Source organism: Aquarana catesbeiana, linkage group LG04 (genome assembly GCF_042186555.1).
Source record: "Aquarana catesbeiana isolate 2022-GZ linkage group LG04, ASM4218655v1, whole genome shotgun sequence".
Taxonomy (NCBI): Eukaryota; Metazoa; Chordata; class Amphibia; order Anura; family Ranidae; genus Aquarana; species Aquarana catesbeiana.
The window spans coordinates 389,211,716-389,237,581 of NC_133327.1; positions in this window are offsets into that span (position 1 = coordinate 389,211,716).

Consider the following 25,866-nt stretch of genomic DNA (forward strand, 5'->3'; position numbering starts at 1 on the left):
TTTCTTATTATTTATAGCTTTTTTAACTTTGGCCATGAGTCACATTTATTTTTTAGCCTTATAAACATATTGCCAATGTGAATATACTTTGCAGTTCACATACAGTCTTTTCGAAAAATCCCCATTTCTATTCTGTGTTCATCAATGCCAATATTCCCTCCCAGGCTAAGTCCTGGAGAGCAGACCTTATCCTTGGAAAATTTGTTTTCTTAAAGTTAAGTGTTTTTTATATTTTCTGTATGTGTTTTATTGCTTACAGCTAACATTAAATGAAATGATGTTATGGTGACTGCTACCCAAATGTTCTTTTATATGAGTATTGGTAATAAGCTCTGCATGGTTTGAGATTAGGGATGGGCGAACGGTTCAGCCCGAGCATAAGTTCGGGCTGAACTTTGGTTGTTGGGATGTTCTGTGAACACCGAACAATATGCGGTGTTCGGGGCAAATTTGAAAGCCGCCGAAACACCATTAAAGTCTATGGGACATTAACATGAAAAATCAAAAGTGTTCATTTTAAAGGCTTATATGCAAGTTTTTGTCATAAAAAGTGTTTGGGGACCTGGGTCCTGCTCCAGGGGACATGTATCAATGAAATGTTTTTTTTAAAAATGGCCGTTTTTTCAGGAGCAGTGATTTTTTTAATGCTTAAAGTGAAACAATAAAAATGAAATATTCTTTTAAATATTATGCCTGGGGGGTATCTATAGTATGCTTGTAAAGTGGCACATTTTTACCACAGCAAAATGACATTTCTAAAGGAGAAATTGTCATTCAAAACTGATCGCGGCTGTAAATGAATTGTCGGGTCTTGGCGATATAGATAAAACTCATTGAAAAAAAGAGCATGCTGTCCCCGCCAGTCCTTTACCAGGCCTTTTGGGTCTGGTATGAATATTAATAGGAACCCTGAACTAAAATTTAAAAAAAAATTGCGTGGGGGTCCCCCTAAAATCCATACCAGGCCCTTCGGGTCTTATATGGAAATTAAGGGGAACCCTGCACTAAATTTTAAAAAAATGGCATAGGGGTCCCCCTCAAAATCCATACCAGACCCTTATCTGAGCACGAACCATACCAGGCCACATGCCCTCAACATGGGGAGGGAGCTTTGGGGTAGCCCCCAAAGCACCTTGTCCCCATGTTGATGGGGACAAGGGCCTCATCCCCACAACTCTTGCCCGGTGGTTGTGGGGGTATGCGGACGGGGGCTTATCGGAATCTGGAAGCCCCCTTTAACAAGGGGACCCCCAAGTCCTGGCCTCCCCCCCGTGTGAAATAGTAGCGGGGTACAAATGTACCCCTACCATTTCACAAAAAAAGTGTCAAAATGTTAAAAACGAAAAGACACAGCTTGGGGACAAGTCCTTTATTAAAAAATAAACAATTAAAAATGTCCTACAATGTCCATTCATCTTCTTCTATTACACTGCCCAGACCAAAAAAGAAAAAAAAAGCCGAGACCGATCCACCTCAATGGAAGGCTCCCGCCATGTGACTCTTCTTTGCTTGTGACAGTTCTTATATAACTGAGGGCAGGGCCACCTGGTAATGTACCTGGGTGACCCCGCCCCCTCTGATGCCACGGGGACTTCCCTATGGCTTCCCCATGGCATCAGAGGGGGCAGGGTCACCCGTTTACCTAACCGCCCTCAATCCTAATTTAAATGCTCCTACAGCCTTCTTATAAACCTCTCCCCCAGCACAGCAGACCTCCTTCTATTTTGGTGCAAACCATCTTTAGCATAAAGGTTATACCCCAATGTATTCAACCGAGTGTGAAAAAATGTTATAAATAATCACTGCTTACTTTGGATGTGCATATTCTAACAGTATAGATTAACTTTTTTCAAAAATAAAAGCAGAAACAGTTTTCATTCTTTTGGATACTCTAGCTTAAAGTGATAGTAAACTTTCACCAATTTTTACCTACAGGTAAGCTTATAAAAAGGTTACCCATAGGCAAAATGAATATCTCCTAAACATGCACCATTTAAGAGATATTCCAGTGAACAAAGCCAGTAACGCTACCTCTGCAGCAGTCACAGCGTGCCTTTGTAGGGCTTTCTTTTAAATTAAGTCTCTCATAATGTGCTAGTATGCCATGCATACTAGCACATTGTGATATTAGCTTTCAGGTAGTTTTTTTTTAATTCAACTACCACTTTAAGATAAATTAAAGTGGATGCAGCAATCTTAATGTAAACTAAACTCTTTAAAAAAAACTTAATTGTTAGACATTGTGGGGTCCTTTCCAGCTTACCTGATAGAAAAATGGGATAGTGGATTATGGATGTCATGAAACTGCTAAATTGTAACAGTGGGAGGGGCTTAAAACTTGATTCTACATACAGATTGCAGTTATAAGGAATGGATAATGCACAGAGTGTAGAGGTCACAAATATGTAATGTACAGAAAGCAGGGGTCAAAAGTACATCATATACAAAGTTCATGGGTAAGAATTGTGTAACATACAAAGTACAGAGGTCAGCAGTAGGTCATGTACAGAATGCAGGGATCAAGATACTGTAACATACACAGTGTAGGGGTCAGAGTGCAGGGATCAGAGGTATGTAATGTTCAGAGTACAGGGGTCAGAAGTATGTAATTTACAGTGTGCAGGACATTGATACACAAAAAATACTGACATACACATAGCATCATCACAAACAAGCAGTCGGCTAAGCTGCACCTTTCTGGGCCCCAACAGATGAGATTCCTCTCTGCAGAGAGACCTGCATAGGGGTTATCCTTTCCCAGTCCCTCTCCACTTCCAATTAGTGAATGGTGGGTGGACCTGGAGTTTTTCATCCAGAGTTTTGTCCAACAATTAAGGTGTCCTAAAAAATTTCTGCAGCCCAATGCAATGCTGCATTGAGGCCACCCACAGGCACCCCCTGTTGAGCCAGGACCTGATAAAGAGGGCTACCTCTACCGTCCTATCACGAGGCCTGATAATATTATACTGCCCGAAAATACATGGCTGCTTGTGGGTTGCATTAACACTAGTGATGAGCAAATCCAGGTTTGATTTGCAAAAATGTTCATCAAACTCTGTAAATGTTACCTAACTGAAAAAGCAAAAAGCATGGCAGATACATATTGCATAGCTGTGTAAATTTCAGAACTACATGGACAGAAATAAAAACCTTTGGTAGATAAAACAGCTTCCACATAAGTATTGCATGTGTTTATCTAGCTGCTTTCCTGGTGTTGAACTTTGAAGAAACTCTGTCACCTTGGGAAAGGAGGTGAACAGCTGTAAATATGGACTAAAAACATTGTTGCACATACCTACGACATCCTCTCAGAATTCACGTTATAGCAAATTGCAGGCCAATCTAGCAAGCAAATCTCCAACATGTTGTTACTAACTCTGTCCAGCACATTTCTATTGGCTCATTTCCAGGATGTTCCTCACTGGCCAATAGGATTACATAGTAGAAAAGAAGGATAGGGCAAGCTTTAACCCATATGAAGTGCTGAAAATTCCAACCTGATAGTAAGGTTTGAGAAGCTTAAGGTATGTGCATGTGCCCCTAAAATTTCTCTATCAACAATACTGGATCACTTGGTAGAAAAGCCTGAATTTTAATGATGGTCCTGGAGCCTTCCCAATAAATATAAGTCAGCAATGCCAGCTTCCAAGTTTTTTCCTCACAGATTCCATTTAGGGGAACTTGTTGGCATTTAAGGCTCAAAAGTCAGCTAAGAGCCCAGCAACAGGATAACCACATATAAATATAAATTCTCTTCTGTTGATTAATCAGTTAATAATGCTGATTTCCTCTGTTTTACAGTGCAGCCATCCAGTTTATAGTTGACAGAATTCATGAGCTTGTAAATTACAATTTTTTCTCCCTAAGAACAGATGAAGTGACCAAGGTCATAGGGAGAATAGCAACATTCAGAACATGTTCACTCATTAAAATGTAATTGCATTGTTACCAAAGTTCTCTTTCAAACCTGAATCAAAATGTATTTTTCTGTTATACACGGAAATATATAATTATTTAATCATTTTTTTTTCCTGATTGCAGAATTTTGTGATTAATCGACCAGTTTTAAAAGTAAATGATTGCACTTTCATGTTTCATTTAATTAAACAAACCTGCTGGGCAATGTAGAGGGATTTTCCAGACCTCTAGGAAGCTTAACAGTTTCATTTGCAAGACAATTCACATTCTATTCCTTAATGTCCAGTAACAATCACTTTAGGTTGACACTTTGTCAAGCAACAATTATGATACTTTAATATATATTTAAATTGTGTTGAATACCTGCAGGCAATTTCAATAATGGAAGGGAAATGTATATATATAGCCTCTGCGCTCTTGCACTCTGTAATGGTGCATTTTCATATGCATCTGAGTTGATTGAAAGGCTCTCACAAGTCTTCACATTGAGTAAAGTTGAAACAGGTATTGTATCCACAATACCTGTTTCAACTTTACTCAGTGTGAAGCACCAAGAGTGCCTTTCACCCTTCTTGGATATATATTGAGACAGTTCAGTTTTGTGGGATCACCGAAGAGAACTTTCTGACATAAAGGTACACTCAGACTTACCCTTTGTTCACACCCATGCGTTTTTTTAGTGCATTTTGTGCTTTGAGAAGCAGTCCATTTAACATGGTTTCTTGTGGATCTAGTTCACCTTGAGCCGCTGCTTTTTTTGGAAACGGTCGGGAACTTTTTTCCTCAAAGCAGATTTAATTTTGCATGTAATGGACTTCAATGGACCCTCACCAAAAATGCAAATGTTGCGTTGTTGATGCGTTTTGCAGGTTTTTTTAAGCTAATAGGAAAGTATGATAGTTCTGTTTATTGAGTGTGACTTTGATGCGACTTTACACTCCCTGGCACTCAAGTCACATCAAAGTAGTGCAGGAATCTTTATTTGTCCAAAGTCACATGTTAGGGTTAGGGGCTAGGGTTAGGGTTAAATGTTAGGGTTACAGGTAGAGTTAGATTTAGGGTTAGAGGTAATTATTAAAGTTAGGGTTTGTGGTAATTTTTATGGTTAGTGGTATTTGTCAGGGTTTGTTGTAATTGTTAGGGTTAGAACGCTAAACCTAAAATCACCGCTAACCCTAATGATTACCATTAACTCTATCCCTAACTCTAACCCTAACCCTAACTCTAATGCCCCGTACACACGGTCAGACATTGATCGGACATTCCGACAACAAAATCCATGGATTTTTTCCGACGGATGTTGGCTCAAACTTGTTTTGCATACACACGGTCGCACAAAGTTGTCGGAATTTCCGATCGCCAAGAACGTGGAGACTAGAAAAGGGCAGGTCTGGACCAAGTGCGGCACCCTTTGGGCTCCTTTTGCTAATCTCGTGTTAGTAAAAGTTTGGTGAGAGACGATTTGCGCTTTTTCAGACTCGTGGTTTTCAGATCGTTTTCTGCTGTTCAGTTTGTGCTTGTGGGTTTGTATCTGGTCTTCAGTGCATGCAGCGAGTTATGCGTGACTCTGTCATTCGTTCGTTACTGTTTTTCAGGTCGCTCTTCACAGACCTTGCTGTTCTTCAGTGCGTTCTGTTACTTCGTTCTGAGCAGCCGACCGTTTTCTAGCCATGATGCGTATACGTACTCCTAGTACAGGTTGGTGCTGTGCGGGGGCTTGGTGTTGGGGTCCTTACCTTGACACAAGTCCAGTCCATGAACAGGGTGAGGAGGAGTTCATGGACCAAGAATTGGTTGCTCCAGCGTGACCGGTTCTGTCATATGCCTTTGCTCCGTGAGATCCGTGAGAATAATCCTGATGATTTCAGGAACTTTCTTTGGATGACGGACCCCGTATTTCACCGTTTGTTGGCTTTGCTAACCCCTTATATTAGCAGGCAGGATACCTGCATGAGGCAAGCCATCACTCCGGAGCAGAGGTTAGTCGCCACCCTGCGGTACTTGGCGACGGGGAGAAGCCTGCAGGACCTCAAGTTCTCAACAGGCATCTCCCCCCAGGCTCTGGGGGTCATTATCCCAGAGACCTTTTCTGCCATCATCCAGGTCCTGCAGAAGGACTATATAAAGGTAAGATTTTTTATCCTTTAACGTCACATTTTATTGTATTTAATGTTTGATAATATATTGTATTTCTTTCCTCATTCCCTAATTACCATGATTGGAATATGCTGTGAATGTCCCCTTTGTCCTCATTCATGCTGTTTTTTTATGTAATTTTTTTTTTTGTCCTTCATACATATTTGCCTTCACTTACCTCCCCAGTATAGTCTCCTGGCCCTATATTTACCTCATGTAGTCACTTAACAATGTATTTTGTCAGCTCCATAGTAGTGCTTTACCCCAAATACCCCCTAAAATGTTTTAAAATGTGATTTGTGCTTAAAATTCAGGCAGAGTGCCAGAGGCTTTTTTTGGGGTCCCCAAATCAGTTGGAACCCTCCCTCCCCCCAACTGCTAAGTCAGCTGATACCAATTCTTTATCTATCCTCAATCATCTATCTGCTGACTTTGCCAAACCCATACACTATACCCATCTTTTTTGTGGTCATATTTATGGATGAATTCCCCAAAGCATGTAGTGCAAGGGCCTGCCTGTATACTTTCAAATGGTAATGTTTAAAGTTTTGGTATACTATTATTATCTTGACTGTCAATAGTGTAACTAAGGAGTGGCTGACCAAAGTAACACACATTATTTAGTCATTCATCTATCAATGAAGTGGAGAGGGTTACCTGTCCAAAAGATCCCCCCCCTAAAATGTTAGAAATGGCCCATGAGAGGGTGTGGGGGGGGGGTCTGATAGGTGGACCTTATACATTGGTCTTTAAAAACTCCCTCAAATAAATGTTATCTTGATATTGGCCAAGAATGTTTGTGTCTAATCTGCTTTCCCTGTTTATGTGCAAAATGATTTTTTTTTTCTTGTTTGACTCCACAGTTTCCTTCCAACCCACAGGAATGGCAGACTGTGGCCTCCCACTTTGCCCAGTGGTGGGACTTTCCTAACTGCGGAAGGGCAATTGATGGGAAACACGTCCACATCGTCCCACCACCCAACTCGGGGTCATACTATTTCAACTTTAAGGGGTTCAATAGTATTGTGATGTTGGCAGTGGTGTCGGCTACTTATGAGTTCCTGTATGTGGACGTTGGGAAGAATGGCCGGATGTCCGATGGTGGAGTCATCACCCAGACAGAGTTCTACAGGTTTGAAACAAATAAATAAATAATAATGCGCCAACTAAAACGAGAGGAAGCTGCCAACACAACAATCAGACTAATTGTGAAGAGATAATGGGTACATAAGTGTGGCGCTAAATAATCATGTACATTAGTGGACAAGGCCTGACAGAATGGAAATCCGTGAGGAAAATAGTCCAATAAAGTGTATTAATGAAACACCAAAACAACTTGTGTGTTAGACTAGTGAAAATAATACATAAATACGTGGGTTAATCAGAAGGGACCAACCAACATTAAAGGCAGTACTGGTACGAACCCCTGACTATACCCAATGTGAAAAAGGGATCAAGAGGTACTCTCTCACTAATCCTCATTCAAAAAGTGATGAATTTGGAAACCTTAAAAATGATGTGGTGACACATATGCAAATTATAAATAGTGAAATACCATAACAGCCTATGTAGCTGTCATAAAAACGTCCAGTCAATAATTAAATGAGAAAACTTCAGTGACCAACATTCAGAAATAAAGAATCAAAAGTCTGTAGTTGTCAAGATGATTGGTAGAAGACCTTCAGTCCAGGGATGGCATCCACAGGACAAGGGGCTCAGCATATATCAAGATGGAATAGGTAAAACATACTCTTACCGGAAATGGTGGACCCCTCGGCCAGCGGCCTGGGGGTCTAACAGGCTTAAGGATATGGGAGAAGACTTCCACGACAGTTGGAGGGGTTGGAGGGGACCCTCGACACTCTCCAACCGACCTCTCAAGTAGTGATGACTCCCGGTCTGCAAGGGTTCAATCGGAGGATGTTCACAAAAAAGCCGCTTCAGAAGGCCAGGTATGGGTCCTCAAAATGGGGTTTTAAAAGAAGGAAACCACCCCATAGTGTAAATCCGCTTACTCAGAAGCATTTATTAATAAAGCGAAGGTTAAACAACACGCCTTAACCCGGACACTCACAGTCAGGTATAGACAATAAAAAGCGCTATAAGATAAAAGTGGCAAAACAGGCATAACCACCCGACGCGTTTCGTCCTACGGGACTTCAACTGGGGTACATGACTGTGCGCCACAAATGCCTGTATATATATATAAAACTCATAATTACCTAATGGTAGCAGCTGTTTGTGCCATGTGTGCCGTTACTTCCGGGATATCCGGAAGAGGGCGTCAAAATAGGGGAACCGCCAATCACGAAGAGACAGAACCTGGCTCCAAACCAAGCCTCTCTATGGACGGTCCCATCAAGGTGTAGCGTGGGCAGCGTCTACCTCCCCGATGGAATGCAACGTCCATACGTGTCACCTCCCAGGGCCAATCATGGCCCAAATGCTAGAGGCGTCATGCGCAGCGTCCATGAAGGGGCGGTACTGACAGACCGTCCATGGTGTCAGTTCCGTAGCCGTCGGAAGTGACGAAAGGTGGGACGCAGATGCGTCACGTGGGAGCGCTCACTGGGAAGACGTGTGCGACGTCAGTTCCGTAATCTCCGGAAGTGACGAAGGGTGGAACGCACATGTGAACCAAGCCTCCCTGAACCTGGGACGCAAACATAATAGTCCGTCAATGAAAATACACATAACGTACTGTGAAGGCTGGCACGCATATGCGGTCCAGCCTCTAAAGGGGAAAGAAGAAAGAAATTTGATATAACATGGCTCAAACGTCGCTAGATACAATAACCTTATACTGGCTAGTAATACAATATGTTACCATACTGCAGAAATGTATAAAATTCACGAAATTCCTAGAGAGTACCTAAATAAACTATACCAATATAATGTATAGCTCCAACCGGCTAATCAAAATCAACCAAAATAGGGGTTATGGAGAACGGTAAAATAGGTACATATTATTAGCAACAAATGATGTATAAAAGGGGGGGAAAATATATTCAGCTAATTATAACCCCAAATCCCCATCTTGACACGAATATGCAAAATGAAAATAAAATAAAAAATACAAATAACATAAAATTGCAAAAAGGATTAGAAGTACAAAGATTCAGAGAGAGAGGACTACTAGTGTAACTATCACGACTGGTTAATAAAAGCATTTATATCCCAGTCGACATTGAGGCCAAAAGGTAGGTAACATTTTAGTTGATGTATCCAGAAAGTTTCCAATCTGGACACGCCCCTTTTCATCGACGCGCCCCTCCAATGTGGAATAAATTTATCAATAACTTGGAACTGAATACCATTCGGATTTTGGTTGTGACATTGCAAAAAGTGTTTAGGGACACTGTGATTCGTAAGGCCTTTTTTAATATTAGCTATGTGTTCATTACCTCTCACTGATAATGTATGTATGGTCCGGCCTACATACTGTTTTTTGCAGGGACATGTGATCAAATAGACCACATATCTGGTCTCACATGTCAAGAAATGTTTTATCTGGTATTCCCTCCCCGTAAAGGTGGAGGTGAATGTCTCCGTTCGTCTGCGTCCATTGATGTTGTGCAGACATACGTTACAACGTTTACAAGGGAAAAAGCCCTTCATATTGTGAAAAAATGAACGAATCGGAGGGGGATCGATAACATTAGCGGCGATTTGGCCTCTAATGGAAGGAGCCCCTTTAAAAATAATACCACTTCGTTCAGGAAGGACCGGACCCAGTATTGGGTCATTCTTAAGAACTTTCCAGTGTCTAGCTAGGATTGCTTTGATCTGTTTATGTTGTATGGAGAAATTAGTCAGCAAAGACCATTTGTGTTTATTATCAGAGTTGTTTTTGGGGTGTCCCATCAATAAAGATTCCCTATTAATCTGAGCGATGTTCATAATTTCACTGTCCACATCTCCGGGGTCGTAGCCCTTATCGATGAACCTGGACCTTAAAATTTGTGTCTGTTGGAAGTACTCAGTAAGGTTGCTACAGTTACGTCTAATCCGTGTGAATTGGCTACGTGGCACCGATTTCAGCCACGTGGCGTGGTGGCAACTATCGACCGGAATGTAACCATTCCGGTCGGTTGGTTTAAAAAATGTTTTAGTCTCTAGGTGATCATTAACTACCATTATTTCTAGGTCCAAAAAATGGATAGATGAAGCACTGATCTCATATTTTAGTTCAATCCCAATCTTGTTATCATTGAGTTTCTTCAAAAAGGCATGTAAGGTATCCACGCTCCCTCTCCAGAGGAGGAGGATGTCGTCTATGTACCTCGCCCAGAGAGCTAACTCCGGGGGATCGAGGGCATAGACGACATCCTCCTCCCACCGGGCCATAAAAATGTTGGCCAGGCTAGGGGCGAATTTAGCGCCCATAGCCACTCCCTTTCGTTGTATATAAAAATTTCCGTTATACCAGAAATAATTATGTGTAGTCGCGAACCTCAGCAGGTCCATAATGAATCTCTGCTGGGTTCTTGGGATGGAATCCTCTCTAGATAGGAAGAGTTCAACTGCAGCCAATCCCTCATCATGAGGTATGGAAGTATATAACGACGTTACATCAGCGGTAACGAGAAGTAGGTCTTTACTATAAGTTATATTATTGAGTTTGGAGATAGTATCTTTAGTATCCCTGAGATAGGATGGTGTAGATCGTACAATGGGCTGTAAGAAAAAATCTATGTATTTCCCTATGCGGGAAGTAATGGACTCAATGCCGCTAATAATGGGGCGGCCAGGTGGTTGGGTAACACTTTTATGTACCTTTGGTAAATAGTAGATTACCGGGATTCTCGAGGCAGTCGGAATAAGAAAACTTTTTTCTTTATTATTTAGGATACCTAGTTGGAAACCAGTATCCACCAAGTCCGTGAGTGACCTCTTAAAGGATACTGTGGGGTTGGTATAGATCCTAGAGTATGTGTCCGTATCCCCCAGGATTCTAGTTATTTCTAAGTGGTAATCATTTTTATCCAATACAACTATTCCCCCCCCCTTATCAGCGGGGCGGATAACTAAGTCTTTACGTTCGCATAGTTCCTTAAGTCCGATTCTTACCGTGGGGTTACTATATACTCTTTTAGATGGTAATTTGTCCAGGTCCTGTAGAACTAAGTCCCGAAACACTTTAATGGAAGGGGCAGTAGGGCCAGGGGGGTTGAAGAGGGAAGGGTTTGAGAGTCCTGAATGGACTATATGTGAATTGGTCTCTGTTTTCGGTCTCGTGGGGTTAGAGATGATATATCTCTGTACATTTAGTTTTCGTACGTATTTCTGGATGTCTATAAAAGTGTTAAATTTATTTAATTTATTCGGAGGAGCAAACTTCAGGCCTTTCTCCAAGACCAAAAGTTCTGCTTCCGAAAGAGAAGTTTTACTCAGATTAAATATCCCACTTTCTGTCAGACCCTTTTTCTTTTGTCGGGAGCGCCTCCCCCCTCTGGTCCCGCGTTTCCGTCTATGGCTCGCTTGAATCTCACTTGTTCTTTGGGAAAATCCCCTTGGTAGGAGGGGCCTGGTTGTGGCTGGTTATAATTAAAAGGAGATTTGTTATAATAACTGTAGTCCGTCTCTCTATATGGATGATAAGAGTTAAGATTCTCACGTGATCTGTCCTCTCTCAAAGGGGAATACCTATTGAACGTACGTATAGGCGTCCTTTGTGGATAAGAATATTCATATTGTTCATTATATCTGTCGTGGTAGTTATCTCTTTTCGGTGTCAGTCTCTGGCCCTCATAGTGAGAGGACCTATCTCTCTGACCTCTCCCCCTCCCTCTCCCCACTCTCTCCCTACCTCTAGGGTGTGTCGGGGGTCCCCTCCGGTGTGGGTTGGGTGTATGGGGGGGGGCCAACCGATAATGGTCAGCGGCCCTACGGTCTGTCACACCTGTATTTTTCAACAGTGGTTGGGGGTGGGGAAGTTGTTGCTCCGAGACTTCCATCTGGCAGGGGCCGTTCTCGGGGGCAACCAGTTCACCATCCTTATTCTGCCAGGAAAAAACATTCCCATTTTTGTAGTCATTAACATCCCTGGTATATTTTTTTTTGTTTCTTAATCTTCTGATCTTTTTCTTCCTTCTCAAGGAGATTTCTCAGGGCGGTAGAATGTGTGACATATTCTGGAGAGGATCTAAAGGGAATCAGTTTTCGTACCAGTACTGCCTTTAATGTTGGTTGGTCCCTTCTGATTAACCCACGTATTTATGTATTATTTTCACTAGTCTAACACACAAGTTGTTTTGGTGTTTCATTAATACACTTTATTGGACTATTTTCCTCACGGATTTCCATTCTGTCAGGCCTTGTCCACTAATGTACATGATTATTTAGCGCCACACTTATGTACCCATTATCTCTTCACAATTAGTCTGATTGTTGTGTTGGCAGCTTCCTCTCGTTTTAGTTGGCGCATTATTATTTATTTATTTGTTTCAAGTTACGTATTTAGACTTTTATAGTGCTGCCCCTATTTGACCTTCCTGAGTCATCCGCGTCCACCATGGATGTATTTGACTACCGCACCAACCGCTCAGTAAATACTGAGGGGGTGTTTACCCTTATTAAAACAGATACTGAATTAGGAGGTTTATTCCTCAGATTGAAGAACCTTATGGTATCCGAGCTCCACTTAGATTGGGATATCGTTTTTTTGGAGCAGTATACCAAGGAACACATGGTCCCTAGAGGCCTAAGGTGGAACGTATACCCACAACAGGGAGATCTTGAATTAGAATCTTGGTTTCGTTATTTTAATGAAGTGGGGATCTCTCTTTTAAAATTTCTAGTGGACAAAAAAAGAGCCAGAATGATAGTCATAGATAGAGAGATAAAGGAAATCAAAGAAAAACTGATTCCCTTTAGATCCTCTCCAGAATATGTCACACATTCTACCGCCCTGAGAAATCTCCTTGAGAAGGAAGAAAAAGATCAGAAGATTAAGAAACAAAAAAAATATACCAGGGATGTTAATGACTACAAAAATGGGAATGTTTTTTCCTGGCAGAATAAGGATGGTGAACTGGTTGCCCCCGAGAACGGCCCCTGCCAGATGGAAGTCTCGGAGCAACAACTTCCCCACCCCCAACCACCGTTGAAAAATACAGGTGTGACAGACCGTAGGGCCGCTGACCATTATCGGTTGGCCCCCCCCCATACACCCAACCCACACCGGAGGGGACCCCCGACACACCCTAGAGGTAGGGAGAGAGTGGGGAGAGGGAGGGGGAGAGGTCAGAGAGATAGGTCCTCTCACTATGAGGGCCAGAGACTGACACCGAAAAGAGATAACTACCACGACAGATATAATGAACAATATGAATATTCTTATCCACAAAGGACGCCTATACGTACGTTCAATAGGTATTCCCCTTTGAGAGAGGACAGATCACGTGAGAATCTTAACTCTTATCATCCATATAGAGAGACGGACTACAGTTATTATAACAAATCTCCTTTTAATTATAACCAGCCACAACCAGGCCCCTCCTACCAAGGGGATTTTCCCAAAGAACAAGTGAGATTCAAGCGAGCCATAGACGGAAACGCGGGACCAGAGGGGGGAGGCGCTCCCGACAAAAGAAAAAGGGTCTGACAGAAAGTGGGATATTTAATCTGAGTAAAACTTCTCTTTCGGAAGCAGAACTTTTGGTCTTGGAGAAAGGCCTGAAGTTTGCTCCTCCGAATAAATTAAATAAATTTAACACTTTTATAGACATCCAGAAATACGTACGAAAACTAAATGTACAGAGATATATCATCTCTAACCCCACGAGACCGAAAACAGAGACCAATTCACATATAGTCCATTCAGGACTCTCAAACCCTTCCCTCTTCAACCCCCCTGGCCCTACTGCCCCTTCCATTAAAGTGTTTCGGGACTTAGTTCTACAGGACCTGGACAAATTACCATCTAAAAGAGTATATAGTAACCCCACGGTAAGAATCGGACTTAAGGAACTATGCGAACGTAAAGACTTAGTTATCCGCCCCGCTGATAAGGGGGGGGAATAGTTGTATTGGATAAAAATGATTACCACTTAGAAATAACTAGAATCCTGGGGGATACGGACACATACTCTAGGATCTATACCAACCCCACAGTATCCTTTAAGAGGTCACTCACGGACTTGGTGGATACTGGTTTCCAACTAGGTATCCTAAATAATAAAGAAAAAAGTTTTCTTATTCCGACTGCCCCGAGAATCCCGGTAATCTACTATTTACCAAAGGTACATAAAAGTGTTACCCAACCACCTGGCCGCCCCATTATTAGCGGCATTGAGTCCATTACTTCCCGCATAGGGAAATACATAGATTTTTTCTTACAGCCCATTGTACGATCTACACCATCCTATCTCAGGGATACTAAAGATACTATCTCCAAACTCAATAATATAACTTATAGTAAAGACCTACTTCTCGTTACCGCTGATGTAACGTCGTTATATACTTCCATACCTCATGATGAGGGATTGGCTGCAGTTGAACTCTTCCTATCTAGAGAGGATTCCATCCCAAGAACCCAGCAGAGATTCATTATGGACCTGCTGAGGTTCGCGACTACACATAATTATTTCTGGTATAACGGAAATTTTTATATACAACGAAAGGGAGTGGCTATGGGCGCTAAATTCGCCCCTAGCCTGGCCAACATTTTTATGGCCCGGTGGGAGGAGGATGTCGTCTATGCCCTCGATCCCCCGGAGTTAGCTCTCTGGGCGAGGTACATAGACGACATCCTCCTCCTCTGGAGAGGGAGCGTGGATACCTTACATGCCTTTTTGAAGAAACTCAATGATAACAAGATTGGGATTGAACTAAAATATGAGATCAGTGCTTCATCTATCCATTTTTTGGACCTAGAAATAATGGTAGTTAATGATCACCTAGAGACTAAAACATTTTTTAAACCAACCGACCGGAATGGTTACATTCCGGTCGATAGTTGCCACCACGCCACGTGGCTGAAATCGGTGCCACGTAGCCAATTCACACGGATTAGACGTAACTGTAGCAACCTTACTGAGTACTTCCAACAGACACAAATTTTAAGGTCCAGGTTCATCGATAAGGGCTACGACCCCGGAGATGTGGACAGTGAAATTATGAACATCGCTCAGATTAATAGGGAATCTTTATTGATGGGACACCCCAAAAACAACTCTGATAATAAACACAAATGGTCTTTGCTGACTAATTTCTCCATACAACATAAACAGATCAAAGCAATCCTAGCTAGACACTGGAAAGTTCTTAAGAATGACCCAATACTGGGTCCGGTCCTTCCTGAACGAAGTGGTATTATTTTTAAAGGGGCTCCTTCCATTAGAGGCCAAATCGCCGCTAATGTTATCGATCCCCCTCCGATTCGTTCATTTTTTCACAATATGAAGGGCTTTTTCCCTTGTAAACGTTGTAACGTATGTCTGCACAACATCAATGGACGCAGACGAACGGAGACATTCACCTCCACCTTTACGGGGAGGGAATACCAGATAAAACATTTCTTGACATGTGAGACCAGATATGTGGTCTATTTGATCACATGTCCCTGCAAAAAACAGTATGTAGGCCGGACCATACGTACATTATCAGTGAGAGGTAATGAACACATAGCTAATATTAAAAAAGGCCTTACGAATCACAGTGTCCCTAAACACTTTTTGCAATGTCACAACCAAAATCCGAATGGTATTCAGTTCCAAGTTATTGATAAATTTATTCCACATTGGAGGGGCGCGTCGATGAAAAGGGGCGTGTCCAGATTGGAAACTTTCTGGATACAACAACTAAAATGTTACCTACCTTTTGGCCTCAATGTCGACTGGGATATAAATGCTTTTATTAACCAGTCGTGATAGTTACACTAGTAGTCCTCTCTCTCTGAATCTTTGTACTTCTAATCCTTTTTGCAATTTTATGTTATTTGTATTTTTTATTTTATTTTCATTTTGCATATTCGTGTCAAGATGGGGATTTGGGGTTATAATTAGCTGAATATATTTTCCCCCCCTTTTATACATCATTTGTTGCTAATAATATGTACCTATTTTACCGTTCTCCATAACCCCTATTTTGGTTGATTTTGATTAGCCGGTTGGAGCTATACATTATATTGGTATAGTTTATTTAGGTACTCTCTAGGAATTTCGTGAATTTTATACATTTCTGCAGTATGGTAACATATTGTATTACTAGCCAGTATAAGGTTATTGTATCTAGCGACGTTTGAGCCATGTTATATCAAATTTCTTTCTTCTTTCCCCTTTAGAGGCTGGACCGCATATGCGTGCCAGCCTTCACAGTATGTTATGTGTATTTTCATTGACGGACTATTATGTTTGCGTCCCAGGTTCAGGGAGGCTTGGTTCACATGTGCGTTCCACCCTTCGTCACTTCCGGAGATTACGGAACTGACGTCGCACACGTCTTCCCAGTGAGCGCTCCCACGTGACGCATCTGCGTCCCACCTTTCGTCACTTCCGACGGCTACGGAACTGACACCATGGACGGTCTGTCAGTACCGCCCCTTCATGGACGCTGCGCATGACGCCTCTAGCATTTGGGCCATGATTGGCCCTGGGAGGTGACACGTATGGACGTTGCATTCCATCGGGGAGGTAGACGCTGCCCACGCTACACCTTGATGGGACCGTCCATAGAGAGGCTTGGTTTGGAGCCAGGTTCTGTCTCTTCGTGATTGGCGGTTCCCCTATTTTGACGCCCTCTTCCGGATATCCCGGAAGTAACGGCACACATGGCACAAACAGCTGCTACCATTAGGTAATTATGAGTTTTATATATATATACAGGCATTTGTGGCGGACAGTCATGTACCCCAGTTGAAGTCCCGTAGGACGAAACGCGTCGGGTGGTTATGCCTGTTTTGCCACTTTTATCTTATAGCGCTTTTTATTGTCTATACCTGACTGTGAGTGTCCGGGTTAAGGCGTGTTGTTTAACCTTCGCTTTATTAATAAATGCTTCTGAGTAAGCGGATTTACACTATGGGGTGGTTTCCTTCTTTTAAAACCCCATTTTGAGGACCCATACCTGGCCTTCTGAAGCGGCTTTTTTGTGAACATCCTCCGATTGAACCCTTGCAGACCGGGAGTCATCACTACTTGAGAGGTCGGTTGGAGAGTGTCGAGGGTCCCCTCCAACCCCTCCAACTGTCGTGGAAGTCTTCTCCCATATCCTTAAGCCTGTTAGACCCCCAGGCCGCTGGCCGAGGGGTCCACCATTTCCGGTAAGAGTATGTTTTACCTATTCCATCTTGATATATGCTGAGCCCCTTGTCCTGTGGATGCCATCCCTGGACTGAAGGTCTTCTACCAATCATCTTGACAACTACAGACTTTTGATTCTTTATTTCTGAATGTTGGTCACTGAAGTTTTCTCATTTAATTATTGACTGGACGTTTTTATGACAGCTACATAGGCTGTTATGGTATTTCACTATTTATAATTTGCATATGTGTCACCACATCATTTTTAAGGTTTCCAAATTCATCACTTTTTGAATGAGGATTAGTGAGAGAGTACCTCTTGATCCCTTTTTCACATTGGGTATAGTCAGGGGTTCGTACCAGTACTGCCTTTAATGTTGGTTGGTCCCTTCTGATTAACCCACGTATTTATGTATTATTTTCACTAGTCTAACACACAAGTTGTTTTGGTGTTTCATTAATACACTTTATTGGACTATTTTCCTCACGGATTTCCATTCTGTCAGGCCTTGTCCACTAATGTACATGATTATTTAGCGCCACACTTATGTACCCAGAGTTCTACAGGTGTCTCCAGAATGGCAGCTTGGACTTGCCACCTCCAGAAGACAATGCGGAAGGACTCCCATTCGTCTTTGTTGTGGATGAAGCATTTGCGCTGGGGGACCATCTTATGTGGCCATTCCCAATGAGGGTTTTTAATTACCGGCTGGCCAGAGCCAGAAGAGTGGTGAACACGTTTGGAATCATGGCCAGCCGGTTCCGCCTATTTCTTACACCCATACACATGGCAGAGTACAAACTGCATCATATGATCCTGGCGTGCTGTGTTCTACACAACTTTTTACAGCAACATTCTGCCAACTATGCTGGCTCAGTTGGGCCTGAGGCCGGAGTTCCGAATGAACCAACCCTGACGGCGCTTGAAAGTGCCCGTCCTGGCTTGCCCCCCCTGAGTGCCCTTGAGGTCCATCTAAGATACCTTGAATACTTTGCGGGTAGGGGGGCCATCAATATGCCAGACAATGTCTGAAACCTTTTTCAAATAAAAAAATCATTTGAACTACTAAAATCTTTGGTGACATTTACTGCTTGTGTTTCTTTTAGCTGACCCTGACAGAAATGTGGTGAGTCCTGAAAATGGCGTGATTGTGTAACATTACAAAGCACTGTTGGGTGTTATTTACTAAAGGCAAAGACACTTTGCACTACAAGTGCAGTTGAAACTGCACTTGTAGTGCAAAGTGGATTTTACTTTAGGAAATAACACCCATTGTCACAGAAAACACCAATTAGATCACAACAAAAGTTTTGGAGCGTTGAAACAATAATCCACACATTCTTGATTATCAATCTTTTTAATCCCAGCACAATTACATGTGAATTTGTAAAAGGTTTTTAAAACAAACCAACATGTTTGTTGTATAACAATTTTTGGGTCACATTAGAAAAAGTAGAAATGTCCATTTAAGATAAAACAGGTATGTTTAAAACCAACAAGAAAGACACAAACCTTGAACTTGAACTATACCAGACATGAGTATTTACAAACTGTGTTTGATATTGCGTTCAGATGGGGCGAAGTCACCCCAGGAAAAGCCAAATTTTGAAGATACACAAAAATTGTCGAATGTCAACATGTGCTAGCTGCCATCATGGGGGACCAAGGGACGTGTTTTGTGGGTGCAACCCTTTCCTCACAGCTACTTTATTATTGAGGAAGGAGTTGCACCCCCAAAACGCCTACATTGATCTCCCGTGATGGCAGATAGCACATGTTGACACACTGTGTGGATCTTCAAAATTTGGCTTTTCGCAAATCTGTCAAAAAAGGGTATTAATTTTTAGATCACAAAAAGCACAAAAAAAAAAAAGGGATTTGGATGGGTTTTAAACTCTCCCTAAAACATCAGTGATGTTCTTCATTTTTTTTTGAACATCATTGATGTTTTTATGGATGTTTTCCAAGTCCCTATTACACCCCATGATCTCCACGATCAGGATTTGTGCACTTTCAGAGGTGAAATAATCTGGATCCACAACATCGCGATCACCTAAAAATATAGAAACAAAAACACACCATGTATTATAAATCTGCTGGCATCAATCTCTTACCTGAGCCTGTAGTCGCAGACACTCACCTGTTGTGGTGACAATTTCCACCACGTCTTCCTCCTCCTCCTCCTGTTGTGTTTGGGGGATTTCCACTTCTTCCAGAGGTGTGGGGTCTGTGGTCTCCTCGGATGAGGGGTGTCCTCCGAGTCTTTTATCCCCTATGTAAAAACAAATAGGTCTACCTAGGACACAGATATTTGATGGCAGAACTATAAATATGAAACATTGCTTGGAAGTGGGGTATAATTATCTCTTTTGGCAGAGTTCCAAGATGTTGAAATTTTTTTGTCCTTTGTCAAGCTTGAATACTTACCTTTTTAGTACAAGCTTCACAGATGTAGTCACCCCTATAGTATACACTGGAGCACCTGTGTGGGACCCCCTAATAAAAAGGGTGTTCTGGGGTCCCACACTAGTGCTCCTGTGTCCAGATGTGTAAACAGCTACTGAGTGTCCCCTCCTTACACAGAATCTAGTTTGCATTTCATTCTAGTTACAAACGCATCTACACAACCAAATTATTTTCTGACAATTAGGCCATGAAAAATGTTTTCAAATGCATATGGCCAAAACAATGGTGTTTTCTAGGCCGAGCGAACAATGTTACATACGAACGAATAATGTGTCCATGAACATGAAAGTTGCCATTTTATACTGTACAACAGTTAAGAAAAGCACATGGAGCAGCACGAACGTAATAAACATAAAGAATAGGAACACAGGACAACTACTTACATTTTTGCAGCACTCTCCTGATCCTTCTGTACTGCTCATGCTCCCTTAATTTCAGGTCCGACCACTGCTTCCTAAGCTGATCCTTGGATCGTCGTACCCCGAAATTCCAGTGCAGACTCTTGACCACTTTCGCCATGATCTTGGCCTTTCTGACATTGGGGTAGGGGTGAGGTCCATACTTCCCATCATAGTCGGCCCTCTTCAGGATGTCCACCATATCCAACATCTCCCCAAAGGACATATTTGATGATTTAAAACATCTCCTTCTGGATCGGGATGTTTCTGCCTCTCGGCTTTCCTCCTCCTTCTCGTTGGTGTAATTATCTGACACCTGCTGTGTCTCCGCCATGTGCTCTTCCCCCACTGTGACGAACGAGAAGGGGTGGGGAATAGACTGGAAAGAAAGAACGTCAGGGGCGGGCAGAGTTTCACGCATGCACAGTGTCTATAAAGCGTAACACGCGTGCGTAGTACGTACGGTCTGTGAGCGGAGGAAGGAGTAACGGAGGCGCCCTTCATGATAGTGAAGGTAAGATTTAACATTGGGCCAATACTGCTTCTAGATTGAGGCCTGTATTTGGACAAGTTTAGAAGACTTTAGGCTGACATTAGGGTTTGTCTTGTGTTGTGTCTTGCAGTTAAAATGCATATCCTGAAGGATCGTGACTTTATGCCAATCTTTGATATGTTCAGGGAGCTGCCCTGTCTGTGGCAGATAAACCACCCTGAATATAAGAACCAAACAAAGAGGAAGGCAGTGCTGAATAATTTGCTGCAATTTGTGAAGACGGTGATCCCCACGGCAGACATCATCTATTTGAAGATCTAATTGGTGGCCTGAGGAGCCCTTAACTAAGGGAGCACAAGAAGGATTCCCAGAGATCAGGAGCTGCAGATAACATTTATGTCCCCAGGCTGTGGTACTAAGACAGGCTGCATTTTCTGGCAGGTCAGACTGAACCCAGGCCAGCACTCTCCACGCTTCCTTACCCCCCAGCTGAGGCTAAAACAAGGTCCCTTTTTCATACACAGGGAACTCTCAGCCAGGAGGTGTCCGGGCCAAGCAGGCTGCCTGATATCCAGGTCCCTCCCCTACACCTTCAAAGACAAAGTGGCAGGAAGAGGAGTAACCTGGAGGAGGCTGCCATAGGCCTCTTTTGGAAGGCTACTGAGCCCCTCAGAACACCCCACACTGTGGAGGAGGACTTTGCTGCCATAAAAATGATGCAGATGGAGGAGGGCCAACAACTCCTATGTGAGTTTTTAATTTTGGAAGCTCTAAATAAGGGGTTGAGGGGCCAACTCACATGTGCAACCCACATTTGTCACCTCACCCATAGTCCTCCTCCTCCTCCAGGTCCTACTCCTCCTCCTCCTCCTCCAGGTCCTACTCCTCCTCCTGACACATCTCCAACACCAGAGCCACAGCCAGGAAGGAAGCGTGGAAGGAAGACCAGAGAGTGATGACCTGGGTTCATTCTGGTCTGGCAAAATATGCAGCCTCTTGTAGTACCACAGCCTGGGGACACAGATGTCATCTGCTGCTTTCAGGATCTCTTGGACTTCTGGACCAGACTGCACTCCCTTACATAAGGACTCCTCAGGCCACCAATTTTGGTGTCAAATAATTGATGTCTGCCATGGGGGGCAAAGGCTTCGCCAATTTCTGCTGTTTCTCCAGCGTTCCCTCCCTCTTTGTTTGGTTCTGAGCCCTTAATAAAGGAATTTTGGTTTCAATTAGACTTGCCTATGTGTGTTTTCCTTCAAAAAGGACAGTTTGTTTGTGAGGAGGCAGGTACATTTCAAAAATACAATATGAAATTAACAAGAGACACCAACACCAAACAATCTCCTTGAGATTAAATAATACAAGATAATAATGGTGTTGTGGTAACTTGACACACAAAACACACCCAAAAAAATTCTGGAGTAAAAAAATAAATAAATAAAAAAACATCAGCCTTGAAAAAAATACAAAACAAAAAAAAAAAAAAAAAAAAGATTTTTGGTCAGATGTGACAAATCAAAATATATTGAGGGAATCACGATAAATAATAAAGAAAGAAGGTTGCGAGAAGTCTGTGTGAATATGAGCAGCAAAAATACTTCATTCTTCTAGCATTATAAAGAAGAAGAGAGTGGGCTGTATTAAACTATTTTAAACATTGCAGCCTGACGAAAGTGCTCTATCCATTCCGAACGCTAATTTTACCAGACCGAGCTGTTCCGTCTCGGAATTTCTTCTGAGCATGCGTGGCACTTTATGTGCCGAAATTGGCCACACACGGTCGGAATTGATGTGATCGGATTTTGTTGTCGGAAAATTTTATAGCCTGCTCTCAAACTTTGATATGTCGGAAAATCCAATGGAAAAAGTCCGATGGAGCCCACACACGGTCAGAATTTCCGACAACACGCTCCGATCGCACATTTTCCGTTGGAAAATCCGACCGTGTGTACGGGGCATAACCCTAACACTAAACCCTAGCACTTAACCCTGAACCCTAATATGCAACTTTGGACACATAAATGTTCTTGCACACCTTTGATGCAACTTTGATGTGACTTCAGTGCCAGAGAGTGTAAAGTCACATCAAAGTTACATCAAAATCACACTCCGTGAACAGAACTGTCATAATTTCCTATTGCATCACCAACTCCAAAACTTATTTTTCCCAACTGACTTATGTAGTCTTATTGCAGCTCTCACAGAGTAGCTTTCTGAACCCCCTGACAGAGAGTGAGCTCTGTTACGAGCCTTCCCTTGTATCTCTGCTCACAGCTCACAGCAACTATTGGCCAGTAATCAAATTGGAAAAATTCTGTGAGCCACAATGATCTTATGCCTTGCTTGTGCTACTTCCAGCTGCATGTGCTAATCACGCTTCATATAACGTGCATAGGATAAATTTACAAGTTATGCGCTGTGCTTGGGTGACCCCAAAAACAAAATTAATATTAACCCACCCTGTGCTTACTAGTGCGTTAATATTAAATACAAATAATATGAATGTTGAATAAATAACCAAGATGTGAAAAAACATGTGCTTGTTACACCATAAATTAGTGCTTATTAGTGCTTGTTACACCATACATAGTGTCTTAATCAACATAAAAAGTGCTTAGTGCTCAATATAAAGTATCCTGCTTGTCTGAATGAATAAATTAATAAATAATAAATAATGAAAAAAATTCTCTTTAGCACTCTAAATAGTGAGTGCAAATAATGTCCAGCAGTGATAATAAAACAATGCGTGCAGGTGGTGTTCAGCTGTGACAACAATCCAACATCATGCCGAAGATATCCTGAGTGCTGCAAAACATGCTCCAGTGCTCCTTCGTGACCCCCTTAAGCTAATGTGCTCACCTCAGAGCATGTGACTCAGCTGTTACCCTGAGTCCAAATACGCTTTGGAGCCACCCCTGGGCTCAGTCTCAGTGTCTGCTGCACTCCTCCAGCTGGAAACAATGTGGCTCCATACATATAAATGAAAAGGAAACTATATAGTGTAATATAGTCAAAATACTTTTATTAAAAGAAAACGCTCCCCACACCGAGGTACTCACATGGCACTGGTGCGTCAGTGCACCATACTATAAAGGCTTTCTATGCAAAATCACTGGATGTTTGGTGCGGTATGCTGTGCTGCGACAGCGCTGGTGTAAAGTCCGTGTCAGTCTCTCTGTCTTGGCACCTCCCCTACGCGTCTTCGACACAGGGATCAGGATCAGGAATCACGTGTCATCATCAGGGTGATATGAATAGAAGGATGCTCTACAGGATTATATAAGGCACACCTTGGTTATTTATTCAACATTCATATTATTTGTATTTAATATTATCGCACTAGTAAGCACAGGGTTGGTTAATATTAATTTTGTTTTTGGGGTCACCCAAGCGCAGCGCATAACTATTGGCCAGTAGAAACAAAACATGGCCGGGATCAGAACCATATGTAAGTGAAACAATACAAACTAAATCAAAGATATTTTAGAAGCCTTATGCCCTGTACACACGATCGAACATTGATCGGACATTCCAACAACAAAATCCATGGATTTTTTCCGACGGATGTCGGCTTAAACTTGTCTTGCATACACATGGTTGCACAAAGTTGTTGAAAAATCCGATCGCTCTGAACGTGGTGGCGTAAAACACGTACGTCGGGACTTTAAACGGTGCAGTAGCCAATAGCTTTCGTCTCTTGATTTATTCTGAGCATGCGTGGCACTTTGTGCGTCGGATTTGTGTACACACGATCAGAATTTCCGACAACGGATTTTGTTGTCAGAAAATTTTATAGCAAGCTCTCAAACTTGGTGTGTCGGAAATTCCGATGGAAAATGTGTGATGGAGCCCACACACGGTCGGAATTTCCGACAACAAGGTCCTATTACACATTTTCCGTCAGAAAATCCGACCGTGTTTTCAGGGCATAAGAGCTCATTTACACCAGTTCTGGTTGTTTTCTAAGTGTAGTGTTATACATTGTTACAATACATCACACAGTTTACTTTTTTCTTTTAACTTAATTGAAGTACAACAAAATGACACTTTATTCAGCTCTATGCACAACAGTGCATTGTGATACTTGATGATGAATTGTAACACATTGTAGTGTGTGGCACTGCCTAAAAATACCGACATGCTGCATTTTTATATGCAACATACACACCAGCTCACCTGTATTGTGTGAACAAACAACAAAGAAATGGCAGTGTGAGATCCTCATTAGAATGATAAAGTAATTTATTCCATAAAAACAAATAGTACACTTACATGCTAAATTCTTAGTAATCAGCATAGATGGAAGATGAAAAACACCACAGGGTTATCCGCAGTGTGATGGATGAAGAAACTGTAAAGATGTCAATGGTCGAGCCTGTCCTATCCCTCTAGCAGGTACCAATCCTTGGCATTCTGCACAAGAGTGGTCTACCTTGTGGCAACCTCTTTGTGTCTGTGAGAAATGGGGGGCAGTGCTGGGGGCCGTGATGCATTTCAGAGGTTCACTCCTCCTTTGTTTTTGACAAAGGAGGAGTGGACCTCTGAATGACCAATATTCTGAGCGGAAAATCATATGGCACAGGCTAGTAAAGTGACTGATCAATATTTGAGACCACATGTTACAATTCTTTCCTCATTAACGAGGGATTCATGGTTTTTCTCCAAACTTTAGAAGGAGTCTTAAACCTGCAAGGATCACTATTAGTATCCATAGAAATGGAAACGCTGCATTGTAGTATTCCTCACAATAAAACATTTACAATAAGTTAAAATGTTTTTAAGAGAAATGGGACATAGGAGGTGGGAGTAAAATACTTTTATTTTGTCCCTCTTATAATTTATACTGACTAGGAATTTTTTATGCATAAGGATGTACATTATCTGTAAGTACAGGGCTTTGCAATAGGCACTTGTTGTGCCACAGCGTATGCCAATTTATATCTAGGCAATTAGCAGAAAGTAATCTTCTCTAGTGTACTTGTGCCATCTTCTTACATGGCGCAGATACATCAACAATATTTTCATGATTTGGATGGGTCCGAATTGAGGTTTTAAATGACTTTATGTGACCCAGCTTGGGTGCCTCTGTCAAGATATAGCTTCCTCCAGTCTAGAACCAGGAACCAAGTTTTATAGTTGAATATTGCACCAAGATACTAGACGACACTAGCTTAGGTGCAAACTGGAACTGGAACCGTTTATTGTAAATTC